The following is a 16,093-nucleotide window of genomic DNA, read 5'->3' as shown; positions in this document are numbered from 1 at the left end:
GAAATCAGTCTTTTGCTACAGAACAGAAGCCATGCAGGTGTATCTATCAGCACTGGGTCCTTGGAGGACTGGAGTACGCCAGGAAGACAGTGGCCATTTTCAGTAGGGTTTGCAGTGTCGGAATTAACTGCAGTAGACTGCAGTGAAATACATTTTTGCTGTGAGTTGAATTCAGACTGGACTCCTAAAATGTAGCATTATTTTCTGGTATTTACCCAAGACAGGCTGCAGCTCACTTTTTAAATTGCCTTCTTGTCTGCTGGCAGCATCTACTGAGAGCTGAAACGGCTGAAGAGGGAGCTGATGAATAAAAATTGTTCAGTTGTCCCATTGCTCAGTGGATCAGCAGTCTCCTTGCTCATATCTCGCCAAATGACCAAAAATGAGGAAGGCAAAAGACTGAAGACACTACTGGGGTCTAAGTGTTGCACAGTGGGGACTATGCTTTTTGGAGGTCACAGAGACATTACTCAAAGCTAGTACTACTGTCTATGTGGTTGCAGCAAGAGTGCTTCTCTACTCCAGCCACCTTAGTTGACTGCTGTTTGTTGGGCTGTAGGTTTTGGGGTTTTGTTTTTTTTTTTTTTTTTTTTTGTTGGGGTGGGGTTTTGTTGTTATGCTGTGATGCCAAACAGCTTCTGGCTGTGCACAGAGAGCTGTCTGGCAGAACCTGTGTGTTCTGGCATTGTGTGTTTCTCCGTGTGAAGTAAGGTGGGAGAATGGGGGTAGAGAAAAAGGAATAACCTTAAAACCATTTGGGAGTTGATGTGAAAAAAATTAGGTCATGCTTTGATACATTTTCCTTCTCTTCCTTCCTTCCATTTCTCCCATGTTCTGTCCTACTAGTAGAGGCACTCTGGCATAAACCCAAAGTGGATCAAACTGAGGTTTTCTTATTTGTATGCAAAGCTTCTTTACTTTAAAGGGAGATTTTGGCACAGGGAGGCTGACTCTTGCCCATATGGCCCTTAAGGTAACCTGAATACCTGCAGCTCATTGATAATCTCCTATTGCTCTCATACTGAAGTGAACTTCTTTTATGTATTAGGCCTGATACTACAACAGCTTGTGCTCAGTGGGATACCCATAGGATGCTGTACCAGGCGCTCAGCATCTTGTAGGTTAGTAAGTATTGGACACTGACACTGGATTGAAACGACCTGACTCTGGTAGGACAGGGTTATTAAACCAGAAATACATAATGTTTCTTTCTCTGTTACCACAGCTCTACTTTGACTGAGATATGTACAGAAGGAGGTGGTGGAGGGGGTGGGATGAAGGCGAGCAGGGGTGAAACTGGGGAAATGACTGGGTTTCCATTTTTGTTTCCTGGTCTTTGTTTGTTTCCCAGGCTTTATTCTTGCTGCCAGCCCTGTGCAGGGAGAAGCCAGAGCCCCATATAAAGGTTTATGTAACAAACGCAATTTCTTTTTAAAGCTTCCTTCAATCATTTTAACCCATGGCTTACAGAGAGTCAAAGTGATGTCTCACTGCTATGACTTGGCAATTTTCTCATGGCTTTACGTACCGATGCCGCATGCTGTTTAGATCAGCGGTACCCTTGTCCTTAAGCTCAAGCCCTGGCAACAGTGATGATGGAAATGCCAGTACTGCCTCAATATGTCACTTCACATTGGTCTCCTGAGACAAGAAGGCCTCTTGTTTCCAGAAAGGCACAATAATTTGTGTCAGCTCGTTAAGCTGGCATACTGCTGATTCAGGCATTGAACTCTAACAGAGCACTTTGTCCCAGCTCTGTAATGGCCTGTCCCTTGTATTCCCTAGGGGATAACTGGGATAAGTTCCTGGAGGGAAAGGTCAGAGAACTCAGGAAAAATTGTTATTGTCAATCCGAATTAAAACTGATGCTGGAAACACAAGATTTGAATACAACTTTGAATAACTGGAAGGGAAAAAAGAATCTATCTTGGGGAGTGTGTGTAAGTGTTAAGCTCAGAACAGACTACAGTTTCTGCCTGTATCCAAGTCCCCTAGAAGGAAGGAAGGAAGGATTTAATAGATTAGGAATGGAATTTGGTCACAGCTTTATTAATTCATTTTTAAGACTGAGAGAGGAAATCTTTATCAAAAATACCATAAGGAGAAAATGTTAAGTGACCAATGCAAGAGCTTAGGCCAGATAATTTGCAAGAGGCAGCAGGTAATACAAGAAGAGCTGATTCGAGGAGGTCAAGCAGAACAAGGTTTTGAAGGATTTGTCTGTGGTTTTGGATGATGGGAAGTATTAAGTGTCTTCTGAAAAAAGTATGTAGGGCAGATGTTTGGGATAGTAGTAGATCCTGGCATGTACATCTTTACAGGACTAAGAACGAATGGGTGCAGCATTTTGTTTGCACTTTGTATCTGCCTGGGTTTGTTTAATCTGGTTGCTTTTCAGAAGCCTGAATAGCTGAGACTAGGAGAGCATCAGAGGGGACGGAGCAAGCTCATTCCTTCTGAGCTGAAATGACAGCTAAGAAATCTGGATGAGACTGCTCAATTTTGCAGAGAGATCCTAATGGATTTGGCTGGGGGGGGGGAATGTTTCATAACAACGTTCCTTTTGATCTCTTGGTATTAAACAAACTAACTTTTGCAGATGAAAACTGCAGCACCAGTTTATGTGCTTAATTGGATGAAGGACTTTACAGCTGTAATTTTTATAACCTCTCTTCCCCATGCGTATTTCACCTGGCTCTTCACCTGCCTTTCCTTTTTACTTTAAATAGTTGCAAATATTGCTAGACAAGCTGAAAATGGTCTCACCATTCAGTTTTCCTATTAATTGGTAAATTAGAAAACCCTTCCATTTTTTGAGTGCTGTATTTTGCTGACTGCTTCCTTCGATTTGGTAGTTTAAAAGCATCTATATAAAACCCTCCTATGGATTGCATAGGATATAACTGTTGAGTCACACTTCTATTTTTCTATATCAAACAAAAAGCTGAGGGGGTTGAGGAACGTTTGTTTGTGGGTTTATACACCTTTTCATTTGGTAATCATGAACCAGTTAGGAAAAGAGGCTTTTCTGGGGAAATTAAAATTTTATGGCAGAATCTTGCAAAACTGTGGTTGAAACTCAGTAACCAGTTCAGGTAAAGAGTTTGACCTCTTGCTCAAATTTGCAGAAGAAATCCTGAACACATTTATTTTTGAGATTTGTGGTCCCATGCCTGTGCCTTCTCTGCCACCAACTGTTACTTTGGTTTCACTTACACCTATAGAATGCCAAGCCTGAATCTTTGTGGGACCAGAAAATCCAAAATACCATCAGAAAGCATGAGCTTGACAAAATTTCCCAACTTCTTGCCAGAGTTACAGGTGAAGTTTCAGATTTATAAACAAATATATATCCCCAAAATCACTCAGTTCAGAGTCTATGGTTAATTGTTCTAAAAACACAAGTGGAAGTTAGTGGCAGTCATCTCCTCCTGTCTTGAAATACTGGTAAAGTTTGTTTACCATATGAAAGTTTGGACATAGACCTAAACTGGATTTTTTTCCTTGGTCTTGACAACCAGGAAGAACTGCTTTCAGTAGACCTTGATTGCCACAGCAGGATCATTAAATCTTCTTCAGATTATTTCTGACAGTGATATTGGATACTGGAATGGCTTCCAAGTGCTCTAAATTTTCTTAGAGTAAGTGTAACTGGAACCATTGAAGACACACAATGCTGTTTAAACCTCTTCTTGATTCCTACCACAGTCTCTTTCTCTCCCCACCTCTCAGCATTAAGAATCAACTTGGATGTTTCTGATGCATTCTATATTTAAAAGTTATTAGTGACATTTCCTATGCAGTGTTTAGATGCCATTTTACACAGAAACTTCGAACTCAATGAAGAGATGATTCTTCTGACATAGTGAACTTTCAGTAACAGTAAAGTCAATGATCGGGGTGTCTGCTAATACACCTTCTAGGCACCTGCATTACTTTGCTGCTTTAATAGGTACGTTTTCAGCACTTCATTGCTGAATGAATTGAATTCGTATCTCTTCTACTCTTCATTTAACTCTGTTCTTTATTTTTTTAATAGTATACACCTATATAAGCCCTTGAGTAGCGTTCAATTGTTGTATCAGTTTATGGAGAGGTTCTAATAAGTTTGGAGTAGTTTTTAGTCTTTGAATTCAGGCATGAAGTGGCCTTAATGAGCAAATTCTGGAAATGGATTTATGCCTGGTAAATACTGACTACCCTTAGCAAAGTGATAAAAGAGGCCTCCCTGGTCCTAGGACTAGCTTCCACCTAAAAGTAGGCAGAGTGGTCACCAGCACGTCTTGTAGAAGGGAATATGTTAAACTTGCCGAAAGCTGTTGGAAGTGGTGCTGCTGCTGCGTGCCTTATCTCATAATCCAAAAAATGCCTACAGGAGGGTGTTTTGTGTCCTCCAGCAGAAGTATACCTTAAGCACGGTTTTCTCCCTGGTAATTGTAGTGACTGGAGTAAATCAGGAAAACGTTATAATTGAAGTGGGTTTTATGATAGGTGCTCTAGTTCTTGTAATGTTCAGGGTTTTATAGATATTCTTAAATTTCTAGATTCCCTCTCCCCCCTCATTTGAGATGACTGATTTATGTACTTTGCTTATAGGCAAAAAACACTTTCAAACACCTTTTTAACTCTGTTACGTTCATTTCATGCTGTGAGCTAATTGTCTGGTGATCCCACATAACACATTTTGATCTGTCTATAAATTGGTGTGCATTAGCATGTTCTAAAGGTTGAGCAAGATTTTGCTGGAGCAGAATCATCTGCTCCCTGCTCCACAGAACTGTAATTACAGGTTCAGGTTTAGACTAACAGAGTCTAATAGATGTAATCCTGCAAAAGAATAGAAAGACTTTTCACTCGGGGCCATTATATAAATATCTTTCTAGCTGGGGTTGAAATATTTAGTAATGAGATGAAAACCATTCAGAAAACCTTGTAACAGGAAACAATTTATGTTCAGACACTGGATATAAAATAACTTTAATCACGTTATAATGAACAGTGTAATGCAGATAAGCAGCATTACTCTCTGTAGAAAGGTAGTAAGCATCTTACAAAACTTCTCTTCTGATTCATTTTGAGAAGTCTTCTCTTTAAGTGAGATGATTATGGAGCCTACCAGTGGCAGACGATATGGGCAGCTCACTACTGTCATGTATGGATTTGTTAAAGTGGTTAAGGTATCAACAGTCTGGTTGTAGCTACAAAATTGGACTACAGATCCAGATCATAGCCCAAACCAATGTGTTTGGGCAGGGGATTTTGGATCCTCTTTCTAAAACTGTGGTTGAGTATGGTTGAGTATTCCAGCAAGAGGCTGGAATTACTATTAGCAAGAACATATGCCACTAACGCTGATACTGTGTGTAAAATAGACTTTCTAAATCATGTGTGCCTATATAAAATAAATGTGCTCATGTCCCACTGCCACATTCCTCATTTTCCTAGTGTGAAATCAGAGGGATTGAGACTTTTAATTAAGACACCAGAGAAAGGAATGGTTGGCTTTGCTAGCGCAAATTAGTTTGAAAGCAAAGAGCTTCTGCTATTCTATTTGCTTGTTAGGATAGACAGTTTGATTTAATTGTTTCCTTGAGACAAAGAACTAATATTGCTTTTAAGTGGGGAGGGGGACACAGAGTGTCTATTAGCTACATATCCAAGAGGTAACAAAAATGTTCTGTTTGAGAGGGGAGAAAAGATCTGATTAAAGTAGGTGTGTTTGTGGAGGCTGAGGAAAAATGTGTACCATATATGAGAGGAGAATTGCTGAGTTTTTCTCTATGGGCTAAACAAGATCTAGCCATTTAGAATTCCTCTGGGTTGTTTGTAAATTTGGGAAGCTATGAATATTTTGTATGAAACAGTTTGGGTGTGAAACATTGTTCCTCGTATGCCCTCAGCTTTGTCAGATTTGAGATGGGAAAGACACAGTGCAGTTTAAACGTAAATAAATCTGGATGTGTGTTTCTCACTTTAAGCCTTTTCACAACACAGTGCTCAGAAGTAGAATTAAAGCAAAAAGTTGTTGGTTTGGTGTGTTGGGTGGTTTTTTTTTTTCCCCCCCTGTCCTTTCTATGGATTGGCATTGTTCAAATGTTGGTGGAATTATGCAGTCCCTAGTGAATTTAAAAGAAGCAAACAAAGCTTTGGCTTTATCCTTCGTCTACATTCTAAGATTAAACAGGATTTTAAATGTACTGAGACATCCAATATCTCATGGGGTCGTAACTGACACTTGTAGCAATGCAGCCTTCGTGACAGAGGGTGGGGAGGTACAATGTGAGTAACAGTCAAGCCCAGAGAAAAGTACAAAAGTTCGTAGTCTCGGGTGGCACAAATGAGCGTTCACTGCAGAGGGGCTATGCTGCCTTACACTTACTGAGGATTTCGCGCTTTAAAAAAAACTTTCTTTAAAACAAATATTCTCTATCAGATGTCAGGCTCAGTTCTTCTTCAGGTCAAATCAGTACTACAAAACTAACTTCTTCCCATATTCTTTTGCCGCTGAGCTTGCCCAGCACCTTTGAATAACAAAAGCAACCAAACTTGAACCAAATGAAATAGCTATGAATCAAGCTTATGCTCTGCATTGTGGAAAAACAAAATCAGGATTTTGATTGTTTTCTTTCTTTATTTACCTACAGTTTCCATAGCTAAGTGCAAATGGTGGGAAACACTTGGTTTGCACAGCTTTATCATTAGAATAATAATACTTAGTAACCTGTACGTCATTTTACAGTGACTGTGGGAGCTTCATTTTTTTAATGCAAGCCTGTTAAGAGCTCGAGGTAACTTTTCAGGGTACTGTATAGGAAGGCAGTGTACTGATGGGGATTCACACAAACCAGAAAATTCACTAGGAACCTTTCTAAGCATGTCTTCTTGAACTGTTCTTTCCAGACCCAGGCATCTAACCTCAGGGTTCAGGGAAATATTCCATCCAACTTCATAGCTCCGAGCTCTCTTCTAAAATTAGTTTCATCAAAAAAAAAAAGAAAGATGGGCATCAGTGCCTCACTTACTTAGACCTAACAGCTAATACTTAAAACATATGTATGGTTGGTGAGAGACCAAAATTAATTTTTTTTTTTTTTCCCCCCTCTGCTTAAGTTCATACAAAGATAGATGTATTGCTCAGGAGACAGTATTCTGCCCCAAAATGTCTTGTAGTCACCGACTAAGTCTCTGCCTTTCTAGTTTGATTTCACAAGATGCAACAAGTTAAGAATATTACTCTCTAGTATGGCTGTTGGAAGGCCCCATTGTTTGTCAGTCCCCATTTCAATATTTTATGGCAAGTGAACGAACTTCTACAGGAGGTGTTGAGATTCCACTGAATATCCTGAAACTTAGTATTTGGAGTACATTGGGAGAACAACTGGATTCACATCTTTACTTGGGATTGGGCAGGTTTGAACTTGTGTCTCCTATATGGAGAAGGAAAATGTTCTCTCTATTTCATTACTAAGTTTGAGGTGGGACACTTCATCTTCTATGCTGCCTGTGAGAGGAAGATGTGCTCCTAGAACACTAAATGTTGCAGAGAAGTATGACACAACGTGCACTCCTGCCAGAACTGTAGCAGCAAGACGAGAGGCTCTCAATTTGTGTCATGCTCTGTGGCCACTAGCAAAAAGAATGAAAATGGGGGACATAGGGACATACAGGATCAGTGAAAAAGAAAATTGTAGTGGCACCTAACATAACAGCTTGCCCCGCTTGCAGCTATGGCCCTTTTGCGCCTTTCCTCTGTTCTCTTCTTTTTCTAGGTGTATCCAAAAAGGGATGTTTGGGTTGAATTTTAAATGACAAAATGCAGTCTGTACCGTAAACTGTTGCTAGCACAGTGTTTTGTTGGTTGAAAACTGGCAATGTGGTATGCAACTGTGAGCTGTGTTGGCAACAAAACTCTAATGCTTCTGCTTCTTATTTGGAGAAAAAAAAAAAAAAAAAAAAAAAAAAAAAAAAAAAGACGACCATGAGTTCCTATTGTACTTCATTTGAAATGTGATAACAATCCCAATGCTATAATTAAAGGCTGTGTTTAGGAAGGAACTTGATGATCTGTGCTGTACTTTCATTTGAGTTTTTTGTGGCTGTAACATACTGGCAAATACTTCAATATTACACTTAGGCTGAGATAATTGAATGAAAAGAAGCTTATTTCTAAATGTTTGTCTATAGTGGCATCCAGTATGTACTAAATGCAAAGCTTTGGAAATTCAGCTTGGCTCTGTCCTGAGTTTCCCCATACAGAAATTATCTATCTATCTCAGTTATTCTGTATTAAAGTGCTCAGCAAAAAGGGGTGCCCTCTTACTGGTCAGCTCAGACAACTACTATAGTAAATAAAATGAATGATAATAAAAAGAGCAAACAGGAGAGGTCCAGACTCCTGAGACTGCTGTACTAATCAGAAGTTTATACTCCTTTCCCAGTCATATCGGTGCTTCATGAGTGATGGACTTTGTGGGCATACTCAGCAAGGTATGCATCTTTAAGTGGAAAACAAATGCATCCGTGATCAGTGTATTGGTTTCCAGACAATTTCTCTGGAAGGACTCTTGCTGAGCACTGCTGTGGCATGGAGCAAATTTGCTTAGTTGTGGCAGATGTGTGTATTGTGAGTATGGGAGCAGGAATACAGTTGTGTGCATGCAACCTGATTTGAGATTTCATCTAGTTATGATTCAGTTGTGCCACTTAATTACTGCATTCTCAGGTCTTCTGTAATAAATGCATTTTCTTAACCTACAGTCTCTAAGCTGCTAGACTAAGAATTCTGTTATAATTGAAAAGCTATTTGGGAACACTCCAATCTTTTTTTGAAGTGAAAACCGCAGAGCAGCATACTAAGAAAGCAATTTATTTGAAGTCAGAGGGGCAGGTCACTCACTCTGTTTCAGATTGTCAGTGTGGTTTCAGTAGGTTTGGGTCTTTTTGATTACGATTGGGGTGGGAGGGGAGTTGATTGGGGGTTTTAATGGACTCCAGGTTGTGAGCTATCTCATCTGAAATACTCACTGTTCACACAGCAGTCAATTTGAAGGTACATGTAAGGTACATCGCAGCTTTTCACACAGAATCCATATAACCTAAAGAGTAAGATAATTCAGAAAGTGCTGTGCATTGTGATCTGCTATTTTCTGCCTCTTTTGAAAGTCAAGAAAACACCGAAAAACAGTTTGCATGCCCTCGGGACACGATTTCACTAGTCTTGTCTAAAAACATTATCAAATCTGTAGTTTTGGGGAAGGCACTCTAGCATGTAAACGTGTTTTATCTTCTTTTCAGCTCTTATACTTCTAAGCAAGAATCTATAAAATTAAGTACCGTTATGGAGGTTGAAATGGAAAGGCTTCCCTTTATTAAACAATGAAATCCATATAAGTACAATTTAACTTGTAAAAATGATTCCTGCACTAATCATGAGGAAAAAGAATCCCTAACTGGGGAAATTCCAAATGTGAATTTATATAAGTTGTGTCAAATGCATTACAGCTACGGTATGCCTGATGAGACACATTAAATATAATATAATGATGTCCATATTTAATAAGAATATGGACAAACAGAAATTTTGCCAAGCTTGCTTAGTGATTTGCATCCTAACAGGTAATGGTTGGATCTATTTTCCTTGAGCTATCTGGGCATTGTCACTTGATTCACTGCTTACTGCAGGTGGCTAGGAACTGGTGGAAGTTGTGACACAATTTTCTTTTGTGGCTTTTAGTATTCTAGAAAGTGTCAGGCTGTTTTGCAGCTGGCAGATTGAAGTTAGTGGGATTTGAAGTAGATATTTTATGGATTGAGTGTCTTCGTGTGACTGAGGAGGAGGAGATTCAACTTTTCCCATGCAGTGTCTCCATCCTGTCAAAAGCTGTTGTCGTGGTTTAACCCCAGCCAGCAACTAAGCACCACGCAGCCGCTCACTCACTTCCCCCCACCCAGTGGGATGGGGCAGAGAATCAGGGGAAAAAAAAAGTAACACTCATGGGTTGAGATAAGAACACTTTAATAGGACAGAAAGGAAGAAAATAATAATGATAATAATAACAACAATAATAATAAAATTACAATAATAACAATAATAATAGAATTGGAATATACAAGTGATGCACAATGCAGTTGCTCACTGCTTGCTGACCAATGCCCAGTCAGTTCCCGAGCAGCGATCCACCTTCCCAGCTAACTCCCCCAAGTTTATTTACTGGGCATGATGTCACATGGTCTGGAATACCCCGTTGGCCAGTTTGGGTCAGCTGCCCTGGCTGTGTCCCCTCCCAACTCCTTGTGCCCCTCCAGCCTTCTTGCTGGCTGGGCATGAGAAGCTGGAAAATCCTTGACTTAGTCGAAACACTACTCAGCAACAACTGAAAACATCAGTGTGCTATCAACATTTTTCTCATACTGAATCTAAGACACAACACTATACCAGCTACTAGAGAGAAAATGAACTCTCTCCCAGCCAGAACCAGGCCAGCTGTTCTGTGTGTACTGTAAGTAAGTAAACCAGCTGTGCTGTTCAAAGACCATGGGACAGAAGAGGAGATGTAGGGCGCAGCTGCAAACCAGTCCTCCCTGACACCCCAGTTTAGGTGCTGTCCAGGTTTCCTCGAGGACTGATCCTGCCCATTGGCACAGGGCCGTGTGCCTTGAGGAGGGCTAGTTAGGAAGAACGTACGAATAGAAATTGTCTTGAGCATGGGACAAAGGTGAAACACACCGACTTTCATAGCTTCTGGGTCACAGTGGGAGAAAATCTGAAGACTAATGATTAGCACCTTCTCTTGAGAGAGGGGTGACCAGTTCTGTTGACCGAATGGTGCAGATGAGTACCTTAGCGGTAGAGATACTGAAGAAAAGGAGAACATCCCAGGCAGCACGTATTTTCTGGGAAGTGAAAGGCAGCTGGAGTAGTTGAACCACAAATGTCTCACTGGGTCATTCTTCAATGCCTAGGGTGGAGGATGAGACACCAAGCAGTTTAATCACCACCAGGACTCGGGCTGTGCTGCGTTGTGCCTGTCTAGCGGAAAACACAAAGTGCTACGCAAGTTTAGTTATCTCCGGAGTGGCAGCTGAGCGGGGGTGTTGAGGATCTAAATGGTGGGTTTATGTGTTTAAAGTGGTACTTAAATAGTTGGGTCCCTGTGTGAACCTAGCTGATGGTGCATTAGAAACTTTGAAAATGTTTACACAACAGCCTTGCAAGCTCAGCATTTGATATAATTTTTCCTTCTAACTAACTGAACTAGTTTTATGTATTAAGGAAGCAGAGAAATAAAGAATGTGTAAATAACCTTTTTTTCTTTTTCCTCAAATTAACTCCTCTTGTACCCCCTTATAAGAAGCGAACAAAAGCTTAGTGTAAGTTATTTTTATAATTTATGATAATCCTTATGTGATTTTTACATTCAGTTTGCCTAGTTTTCTATTTATACAGAGAAAAGACAGGTTAAGCATTGGCACTAGAATTTCCAGCTGGGCTCTGGAAATACAGCTGTCCAGCTGGCTGTGACTCATTTCTACAAATAAAAATGCTACAATCTGAAGTCTAATGAGCTGCATGTAAGACAGGGAGCTGTACCTGTAACCTGCAGCCTGCCTATGCAGACAAACGAATTTTCCTTTCTGGCAGCAACAGAGTTAATCTGACTAGATAAATTACTGCAGTCATGTAAAATTGGAGAGTAATCCTGGGTCTGCATATTCTGCAATTCTGAGAATTCCTAATTCAACTAGAAAACAATTAGAATATTTTATAGGTGGAAAGATGTGAGAAGTACAGGTTTAAAAAATATATACCTGTACATACTTATATGCAGGATACTTCTGATGAGTAAATTGTTAAAATGATTATTTTTATTAACTTATATTTGTGATTGTAGGTTTTTGAAACAGCAATCTAATGCCATAAATGTGGCAGCTTTTGTTGTAAAAGAAATGGGAATGAACTACAGGCTTTCCGTTTAGTGGGAAGTTTTATGACTTCTAAAGAATGTATTTTCTTACATTCTCAAAAAAAAGAAGGTGTTTTAGTTTCCCTGTAAAATAAAATTCATGTAGGAAAGCTCTTACATCTTGGGTGACTTAAATTCTTTTGGGTTTGATTAAAATCAAAACATGCCACCCTAATTTGACCTCTTCTGAATTTTATGGAACTTCTAAAGTTAGTTTAATTTAGACATGTTGTTTTGGACCAAAATCAAAATGCTCTATTCTCAAAAATGTCAAACAGGATGCTTTTAATGTTTCTCCTGTTTCCAAAATGAAACTTGGAAATATAAAGATTGATGAAAATGTTTTATAGATGAAAAACAAAGTTGGCAAATCTTTAAACCAGTTCTCTCTAGGAATAAAGTTTTAGTCTTACACTGTTGTTCAGCATGTTTTTTAAGGTCATATCTAAAACCACAGGGAACAAAACATAATGATGTGGGGGATTCAGACTCAGTAAAACAGTTCTGCAGCACAGCTAAAATGTGTGGTGCACTTTAAAGAGTGTTTCCTAATGTGTGAGAGTGCATTTTCAAGGCTTTTCATCATCCAGACAAAAAATAATTTTGCCTCTTTGCATATGAGCCCAGCTACAGGCTAACAAAATTCAGTTTAGTGACGGCAGGGTGATTTCCAGGAATGGGAGGTAAGCATCTCTCTACCCTCTCTACCTTGCCTATTCCCTTCCTTGTAACCTATGTAACTTCACTGACTGGCAGGGGGTAGTTTGTAGTAGGCTTTCATCCCAGTGATAACGATGTGAGTTGTTGGCATAATCCCATCCATTCCACTTGACAGCTATCACGGAATCATTGAGGATGGAAGATCACCTTTGGAGATCACCTAGTTCAACCACTCCTGGCTTAAGCAGGGTCAGCTAGAGCAGGTTTCCCAGGACCATGTCTGTGGGTTCTGAATATGTCTGAGGATGCATACTCCACCATCTCTCTGGACAACCTGTTATAAAATCATAGAATTATAGAATGGTTTGGGGTGGAAGGGACCTTTAAAGGGTCATGTAGCCCCGCAATAAGCACGGACGTCTTCAACTAGACGAGGTTGCTCAGAGCCCCTTCCAGCCTGACCTTGAATGTTTCCAGGGATGGGGCATCTACCACCTCGCTGGGCAACCTGTTCCAGTGTTTCACCACCCCCATCGTAAAAAATTTCTTCCTTTTATCTAGTCTGAATCTACCCTCTTGTAGTTTAAAACTGTTACCCCTTGTCCTATTCGCTACAGGCCCTACTAAAAAGTCTGTCCCCATCTTTCTTACAAGCCCCCTTGACGTACTAAAAGGCTGCTATAAGGTGTCCCTGGAGCCTTCTCTTCTCCAGGCTGAACAACCCCAACTGTCTCGGCCTTTCCTCATAGGAGAGGTGTGTTCCAGCCCTCCGATCATTTTTGTGGCCCTCCTCTGGACCCGCTCCAACAGGTCCGTGTCTGTCTTGTACTGAGAAACACTGTTCCAGTGTTTGACCACCCTTGTGGTAAAAAAAAAGTGTTTTCCTGTTTTTCAGATTATGCCCATTGCACCTCATCCTCCCACTGGGCACCACTGAGTAGAGTCTGGCTCCATCCATGTTTACACCCTCCCATCAGGTATTTATATACATTAATGAGATGCCCCTGAGCCTTCTCTTCTCTAGGATAACCAGTCCCAGCTTGCTCAGCCTCTCCTTGTATGACAGATGCTCATGACCTTTATCATCTTGCTAGGCTCTTTCTAGTAAGTCCATGTCTGTCTTGTGTTGGGGCACGTAGACCTGGAGGCAGCACTCTAGCTATGGCTTCACTAGTGCTGAGCAGAAAGGGTCACCTCCCTCGACATGGCCTGAATATTATAACAATATAAATGGCTGGTTAAAGCTACATTGTGCAAGGGCCGATGACAGAAGCCCACACGGTTCTGATAAATGTCATATAATTACAGCAGATGCCCTTCCTCTTAAACAACAGATCTGTCCCATTGTGCTGATGAAAAATACAGTTTCTTCTTCCCTCCTTGGACTGCTGGCAGGTGCAGATTACTCTGAGGTTTGGCTGAAGGACCGATGGGAAACGAGCGTAACTAACTTTTATAACCAAGGAGTGCAGTTCTCTTTCAGGAGGCTCCCTGAGTAGCTTCCACCAGAGGATAGAGAACTTCTGCCAAAGGATGCTGGATACAGCTACCCTGAAAAATTGACTGTCACAAAGAAAAAATCCTTTGGCATGCCCCAGGAACATTTGTACACAGCTCTGAGGAGTGCGGTGCGGAAAAGTCAGCTATGATCCCAAACGCAGTGCAGCTGCTTTAGCACACCAATGCAGCCATGAGGTCTGCCACAGGCATGCCATCATTCAATTCGGGAGGACTGACCAGTGTTAGCTCAGTGATCTCCACTCAGGCATGGAGATAAAATTCTTTGTCAGTAAAGCAACAACTCTCCTTAAGAGGTAATTTTCTCATTAGAGGAATTTATTACCTTGTGTAGGGCAATTATATTGAAACAGAATCAGACTTAAGGCAATGATTCTGTTAGTCCCATTAAAATATCTCTTACAAAGTCAATACTTCTCAGAAGTTTAAAACAAACAGCCCCCCCCAAGAATATCACCCCACCCACCATACAATCACATAATCTGAATGCACAGTAAAAGTGGGACTTTGACTGGTATCTGTGCATGCAGAGGCAATAACCTGACACCAAATCTTCACTTCAACTGAGCCACCAATTATCACAGACAGCTCAAATACCAAGTTTAACATCAAATTTATGCCCGCACATGTTTAAAGCCAGGTATTTTCCTTATTTTTTAAAATTTCTGAATAGAGATAAAAATCAATTTGCAATGTTTGGCTCTAGAATTAAACTTATAATTTGAGCTCCTGCCTGCCCACCTGTATTTCCCCTCTTTTCCCTAGAAGCCAAAGTCTGGCTTGAACCAAACTGATTCTCAGATATATTTTTAAAATGCAAAGGGCCTGAAATAAAAATGGATATATGGCTAAACATTTCCTAAAGGTTGTTATGAAGATATCTGTAGGTATAGAAAATCCAAATACATTCAGACTGGTGTAAGTTTCAGATCAGTGTTACAGCTGAAGGGTGATTCAAAATGTAGTTTAGCCCATTGACCCATAGAACTAACCTGTGAGAGATTTTGGTCTGAACTACAGTTTCCAGTTTATAAATTCATTGCTTTTCCAGCATCTAAGACTAAATTTGTGGTTTTCTCCCAGCAGTATTGAGGTCAACTCACAGACTTGCACCAAAACCATCATAAAACCTTATGGTTTGTTGTGAGGACATTTTCTTAAATCCAAACCATATTGTTTTCAGCTGAGTTTTGCTTTCAAATTTGGCTTCAAAACTAGAATGAGAAATTCAGGCAGAATACATTTGAGAAAACTGCTCCTAGTGTGAGGGGAGTGGCTCAAAAACAAAGGAAAAACTGTACAAAGGGGGAAATGCTTTATAAACACCCTTTAAGTGTGAAGTTTATCGTGTAGAAAAAGAACAATAAGCTGCAAATGTAATAAGTCAGATGCAGAATATGCCTCAAATTGTAATTGATAAATTATATTATAATTTTATCTATATAAATACAGATATTAAATTATATTATTGATACAATCTACAGAATTTTGCCACTAAGAAGGAAGCCCCAAAATCTAGAATGGCATAATTAAACAATTAAATGCGATTTTGGTGTATTGCCAACTGAAAATCAGTTTGAGGAATACTGAAATTAAGTAGTGGGTCTTATTTTTCTGTGGAAGAATCAGCCCATTAGATGGTACCACCCTAATAAGACAGACAAAGTGAAGCATGTTCTTCTGTGGCTGACAATGGACAGACAGCACCAGAACAGTTTGCACAGCTGCCAGAATAAGCCCATATCCTTGCATCTGAGGCTTTTAACATTGATCCTCATGCAGTGATTTGTGGTGACTCCGTTTTACACGTGAAATCACCATGGCTGCTGCAGAAGACTAATTAAGCTGTGGGTTTATTTCCTGTCATTTTCACTGGCTCTGTTTTTGTGGTTTGGTGTTGGTTTTTTTTTTTTTTTTTCCTCCAGTATAGCTCTGCTAGCTTAATACAATTA

The 16,093-nt window shown here is 40.1% G+C and overlaps 2 long non-coding RNA genes across 2 annotated transcripts in view; one reads left to right on the top strand and one right to left on the bottom strand.

Moving 5' to 3' along the window:
• LOC115336228 overlaps positions 1-16,093 on the top strand; it is a 45,217-nt gene that overhangs the window by 18,175 nt on the left and 10,949 nt on the right. Inside the window, exon 2 of the long non-coding RNA XR_003921664.1 lies at positions 13,519-13,600. This is a non-coding gene — a long non-coding RNA (uncharacterized LOC115336228). The remainder of the gene's footprint in view (positions 1-13,518; positions 13,601-16,093) is intronic.
• LOC115336230 overlaps positions 13,615-16,093 on the bottom strand; it is a 42,538-nt gene continuing 40,059 nt past the window's right edge. Inside the window, exon 4 of the long non-coding RNA XR_003921667.2 lies at positions 13,615-13,832. This is a non-coding gene — a long non-coding RNA (uncharacterized LOC115336230). The remainder of the gene's footprint in view (positions 13,833-16,093) is intronic.

The sequence above is a fragment of the Aquila chrysaetos genome, chromosome 2 (assembly GCF_900496995.4).
Source record: "Aquila chrysaetos chrysaetos chromosome 2, bAquChr1.4, whole genome shotgun sequence".
Classification (NCBI taxonomy): Eukaryota; Metazoa; Chordata; class Aves; order Accipitriformes; family Accipitridae; genus Aquila; species Aquila chrysaetos.
The sequence above is the reverse complement of the archived record's forward strand: the minus strand, read 5'-3'. Positions and strand labels throughout refer to the sequence as shown.